We start from the raw sequence: 6,538 nt of genomic DNA on the forward strand, positions 1-6,538 counted from the left end.
GGGACTCGGCCGCTCTCGCCCGCGGCGGCCGAGACTGCAGAGGGCGCTTTAAAAAAAAAATTCAAAGCCCCGAAGAACTTTATTTGGAGCCTGACAGGCGAACAGCAGAGCGCGCCGGCCGGGGCTGGGCTCTGCGGCCGGCCTCTCGGGCCTCTCTCATTGGCTGCGGGCGCGGCCTGGGGCGGGCACGGATCTAGCGGCCCGCGCTGATTGGCCAGCGGCGACCGGGGGCGAGGTCGCCCAGTCAGTTTCCGAGCCTGCGCGCCGAAGGGCCGGGTGCTCCGCGCGGTGCTCCTGCCTCCATTCGTTGGGCCGTGTGCTAAGTCTGGGCCTGCGGCTGAGAGGGTACCCGCGCAGCGTGGCCTGCAGGGGCTGCTAGGCCGGTACTGACTGCCTCGGTGGACGGGGCGCCCGCTGTGTGCCCTTCACAGTGCTCAGGATGCCGAGGAGCGGCCGCCCCACAGCCCGCAGTGTCGGGAGTGAGCGGGGCCGGGCGGTGAGCCGTGCAGCCACCAACCCCCGGGGCGCCCCGGGGAGACTGCAGTGGAATGGGTGGGCGCTTTCCTGTTGTCTCACGGTTTTCATGCCTTGTTTTAGCTCTTACACTTTTGCAAAGTTCTTACTTTTAAAAATCTGTTTCAAATTGTTCTAATTTCTAGCTCGTTGAATACAAATTATTCTCACGTCCATTCGCGTCCTGGAGTGGTTGGTAATAGGCGCTCTGGCAGGGTCAGGTAGGGCTCCTGGAGGAGTGAGCCATCTGAGAGAAGAGGTTCACCTCGTGGGCAGGGACAGAAGAGCCAAGGAGTTAGAATTTTATTTCCAGAAGCCCCACTGATAGGTTTTAAACGGTGGAGTGACAGTATCGAGTTTCCTTTCTGAAAGAGGCTTCTGGCTCTGAGAGAGCTGGTGGGAGGGGCGCCAGGCAGAGAGGAGACCCGAGTGAGGAAGACCAGTCATGGGCAAAATTCACGGTATTCCTTCTGTCTGGGAACAGTTTCCTCCTCCTTCACCTGGCTAACTCCTAAATTTTCCTGAGCTTAGACACCACTTGCTCAGAGAGCGCCCAAGGTCTGGGAGGGGCAGGTGCCCCTCTGTGACTTTGCTGAAGCCCAGTGCTTCCGCCTTCCTGGTGCTCAAGACACTGTCGATGCCTGTTTCCCTGAGCTCAGCTCCTCAGGTCCTCCTCTTCTGTGTTTCCCATAACACTCCTCCCCGATCCTGGCGACAGGTGGTCAAAACACATCTGCCGGATAAGTATTGCATGAGCTTGTAGCAGCAGTCCTGGCGAGAGAAGATAAGGCCTGAAGCAAGGCAGCAAATTAAGGTACAGTGCATTGGCTTGAGTATTTGTCTTGCTAAGGAACACTGTAGGACAGCCTGAGCGCACATGGGCCCGTGGTGGCCCAAATCTCACCACTGTGGATAAATGAAGCTTCATTTCATGAGGCTGCCTCATGCCTTCACCTGAGCCTTATTTAGGGTTTACTAGGTTATTGACTCATGTGATCCTCACAACAACCTCATGAAACAGGTGTTTTATTATCCCCATTTTACAGATGAGGAAACTGAGGCACAGACATTAAGTAGTCTGCCTGATAAGGCAGAGCTGGGATTTGCCCTCAACCAATGTGCCATGTCCATTAGGTGGCAGGAGAGGGGCAAAGCTGGCCCTCCTGCTTCCTGGAGAAGCAATTTGTGTTCATCTGCGGCTCCTTCAGAACCGAACTTTCACTAGCTTAAGCACAAAAGATTTAGAAGACAAGATATGCTCATAGGATCTAAGGAGGCAGCTGGGAGCCCGGCCTCTAGCTCTCAGTGGCTCCATCTGAGTCCTGGCCTCTGGGGGCTGGCCTTGTCCTCCCAGATGCCTCAATGGAGCTGGGGCCCGGCCTCAGATACATCTTTACAATCCAGGCCACAGAGGGAGCTGTCCCTTCCCTCCCAATTTCACATTTTCTGGGAGAGGATGGCTGGGCTCAGATCATGTGCCCACCCTGTGTGTGTTTGTGTGTGTGTGTGTATGTGTGTGTGTGTGCGCACGTGCGCACCCGAACACATGAGACGAAGGGGTAGAGGACCAATCGTGAGCCTCTAATAGGGAAGAACCTTTGTATTTTATTACAAGTTAATCACGAAAGGGATGTTGCCTAGAATCTTAAATTATACATAATGGCCCATCGCTGGGAACCCTGCCTCCCAGGTAATGAGCATTAAGCTACAATGCCTATGTTTAGCTCACAGGAAGCATCCTGACCAGGCCCTCCTGTGAATGGCTACAGAAAGGAAGAAATTAACACATCCCTTTGGGAGGCTGACCAGAACCAGGACCTTACCCCCTCCCCTCTGAGTATAAAAGAAGCCTGAATTCTAGCTTGGGTGAGATGATTCTTTGGGACACTGGTCCACCACCTCCTCGGTTTGCTGGCTTTCTGAATAAAGTCACTATTCCTTTCCCTAACAACTTGTCTCTTGATTTATTGGCCTGTTGTGCAGTGAGAGCATGAACTTGGACTCGGTAATAAGCCTCCCAGGATAGTACTGGTGCCAGGGGATGAGCCGGTGGACACAACTCATTAGGTGTCCTTCCCACCTCCTTCAGCCCTACCCTGAGAAGCTCAACCCATGGCTTCTGGCTGGAAAAGGGAAGGGGAGATGTCCCCTAACTTTTCAGCCATTCCTGTCTCTGGACACAGCTGCACAGGCTGTCCCAGAAGCTGTCCCAGCCTGGTCTGGGACTGACCTGGGTGACATGCTACCACCAAGCCAGGGCTCTGGGCACTCTTCAGCCTGGGGTAGCCTGCCAGCTGGTTAACATCGTCTGGTGGGAGGGCCCGGGTGCCTGCTGGGTTAGGGCAGGGCTTCCTAGGCAGGAAAAGCCTAGGGAAGCCCTGAGGGGCGAGCCTTCCTTAGCCATTCCCTCCACTCTTCCTTCCTACACACGCTGTGGACGGAGCAGAGCTCTCCCACACCAGTGCCACCCGATCGGGGTAGACATTCCTGGCTCCGTGTTTCAGTGGAAGAGTGCTCTGCCCCACACCGTCCTATGGACTCGAAGCCTTTGCCAGGGCAAGACCTCAGTGATGTTCCAAACGCAGCCCCTTGCGTGGATTGGGAAACTGCACTGGCAACACTAGGTGTGGAGTAGACATGGATGGAAGGGTCCAGCTCAACCCTCAGCTGGTACCTGCTCCAACCTGTTCTGTGTTGTTCCAGGTTATTCCAGGGCGTGTATCCTACCCTCCAACCAGGCCCTATTCTAGGGAGTAAGGCCCAGGGCACTGAAGAGCAGCCTGGAGACTCACAGGCCCGTGTCCCTACAGGTTCTTCTGAAACGTATGTGAGTAAGTCAGGAACTGTATAATGAGCATCTACCAAGTGCTGAGTGCTGGAAGGGGACAGAATGTATAAAGCACAGACCCTGCCCTCCAAAACCACGAGCTCCTTGGAGAACCAGTACTGGTAAATCATGATAGAACGAGGGATACAACTGGGACTCAAGGTTTGTTCTGCACACAGCAGGTCAGCGACTCCGCAGTCCCACTTGAGTTTAGAGACTGTTGGGGGAAGGAGGGAGGGAGGACAGCTATGCCTTAGAGTCCAGCTGGGGAGGCTGAAGGCGAATGTACAAAACCCAAGGTCCTCCTGGTGCTTTCTGTTGCTAAAAGTAGAGATGGTACGTTATTGTTAGGAAAAGCTTTATTGGGCCTTTTACAGTGAAAGGCAGTGCCCTGGGTCTAATTTGGAGAGGAGAGGATGAAGCAAAGACGAGACCGGACAAACTGTGGCTGGCCGTGGTTGCGGGGTACCGGGAGAGGTTGTCAACCAAGACGCATCAGCATCCTTGTTCAACCAGTTCCAGGATCCTTTGTAACATGAGGGAGGGGCACGCCCCTTATGGTTGGGCTAGATTGGGGCTTGAATGATGCTGATGACGATGATGATGGTGGAAGCAGCTATCATCCAGGCAGCAGACAATTGGATTCTAAGTAGTATGACTCTAACCACACATCTAGTATAATTAACTTTTGACTGCTCCGTAACTGGCCTCCAGGGAAAGCATCATGTTTCCTTTTATTCCTTTAAAAAATAATAAATGGGCTGTGACAGCTTTCCTGAAAAGGGACTGAATCAAAGCAGTGTTTTAAATATTACAGGACTGAGATTTTCTCACTCACCCTAAAGCCACACTGGGCACATTTTAACAAGGGCTGTGCGTTGTAACAGGAATGGAGACATCGTACAATCAGCTCCCCATGGTCCCTGCTGCCCCTTCCTGCAGACTGCACTTCTGTGATTCTTCCCCCTTCAGGTCACCCCATCAGATCAGGCCCCTATGTGGAAAGGCCCTGGGAACATTACACAAGAGAGAAGCTACCTTTCTCCGAGGCTTTTGCTTTTACTTTCTCAGGAAAATATATTAAAATCATCTGCCTTTGTCACACTCTCTCCCGTTTTGCATTGCATATTCTTTTGTATTAGTCACTGACTGAAGTCTGTTCATGTTTTCAGGTATTTTTATGCTGCTGATGAAAAGTTTTTATAGTTTAGTTCTGGTAGGGGACATTAATAGTAAGGGTGTGTGTGTGTGTGTGTGTGTGTGTGTGTGTGTGTGAGACTAAACATGCTAAGCTGAATAATAGTCCCCTGAAGGCGTCCTTGAACTAATTACTAGAACCTGGGAATATATTACTTTACATGGTAAAATGGACTTTGCAGTTATGATTAAGTTAAGGATTTTGAGATGAGGAGTGCTACACATGGAATATTTATGTCCCCCCCAAATTCATATGTTGAAATCCTAGCCCCCAAGGTGATGATATTAGGAGGTGAGGACTTTTCGAGGTGATTAGGTCATGAGGGTGGAGCCCTCATGAATGGGATTAGTGACTTTATAAAATAAAAAGAGGGTTCCCTTGTCCCACCTGCCATGTGGGGACACAGGGAGAAGGTGGCCATCTATGAATCAGAAAGTGGAACCTCCCCCGTTACCAAATCTGCTGACACCTTGATCTTGGACTTCCAGCCTCCAGAACCATGAGAAGTAAATTTCTGTTGTTTATAACCACCCAGTTTGTGGTATTTTGTTATAGTAGCCTAAATGGACTAAAATGGGGATTATCCAGGTGGGGCCATCATAATCACAAGGTCCTTACAGGAGACAGTCAGGACATCAGAGTGACTAGTAGAGGATGTGACAGTGGAAGCAGAGGTGGGGGTGATTGGAGGAAGAGGCCTGAGCCAAGGAGTACCAGTGGCCTCTAGAAGCTGAAAAAGGCAAGAACATGTCTCCCCTGAATCCTCTGGAAGGAACAGGGCCCTGTAGACACCCGGATTTTGGGTTTCTGAGTTTCAGGACCACTAGAGAATAAATACGCGTTTTAAACCACTGTTGGTTATGGTACCCATAGGAAGCTCATGCACAGTATCTCCAGGAATCGTGCCAAGGATGGTGGTTGGTGGCTTCAAGGGCAGCCTGGGATCTGAGTATTAAGGAGACTCCCTGGAGGACTGGGCAGGTGCCATCAGCCCAGGGCTCATCATGACACATTCATAGGGATTCAGGATGCTCAGACCACTCTTGCAGTGAGGTGCTGCTGCCTGGGTTTTATATTTTGTATAATACCTATAGTTTTTGTTGTTCTAGGTATCTGACATTGTCTGTTTTGGTGAGTGATATGGGAAGAATGCCACAAAACCTGTTTTCCCTTAAAAAAAAACAAACCCTATGGTTGAAAATGTACATCCATGAGAGTTTAAGTAAACACCAGAGGGAAGAAGGTAGGAACAGGATCAGGAGCAACCATCCTGTGTTCTGAGCATCTGTAACAGCCCAAGATGACATCCATTGGTCTGCATCTTGGGCTGCAACCCCTGGGACCACACTGGGGTCACCCAAGACAGTCACCTGGCACATCAAGGCAGTCCCACCTCCAGGGAGAGTCCCTCCCTCTGCAGCCACAGCTCCATCTCACTGGAGACTGGGGTGAAGAACCAACATCCCAGTAACTCCTTTCTAAACCCTCATGACTGACATCTGACTCGGGAACTCTGGTGATGGCCACGCTGTGGCTCCTGTTTGTGAAGAGGAGGAGCCGCCGTTCAGAGTGGACCTGGGCTACTGCTTGCTCTGCTGGTATCAGGTGACCCAGAACAAACCTTTAAGAGGGCAATAAAAGTCCTAAAAGCCTTCAGATCTTTTGACCCAGTAATTCTGTTGTAGGGATTGGCCTAATGGAGTAATCCAAAAGCAGGAAAAGCCCTGGCACAAAAATATCCATTGTTATAGAACTTGGAAGCAACGTCAAGCTCAGTATTAGGGGAAGGTTAACTAAATTACCATTCACTTACTTACAAGAATATTACACAGTGATTAAACTTGATTGTTATGCAGATTATGTAGAAGCATGAACATACTTATTAAATTAAATGAAACAATCAACATTCAAATTGTATAAATTCAATGACCGCAATTCTGGAAAACAAATATATGGGCAGAGACTAGAAGTAAATTAACAAAAATGAATATAATTTTTGT

Source organism: Lipotes vexillifer, unplaced genomic scaffold, assembly GCF_000442215.2.
Source record: "Lipotes vexillifer unplaced genomic scaffold, Lipotes_vexillifer_v1.1 scaffold652, whole genome shotgun sequence".
Taxonomy (NCBI): Eukaryota; Metazoa; Chordata; class Mammalia; order Artiodactyla; family Lipotidae; genus Lipotes; species Lipotes vexillifer.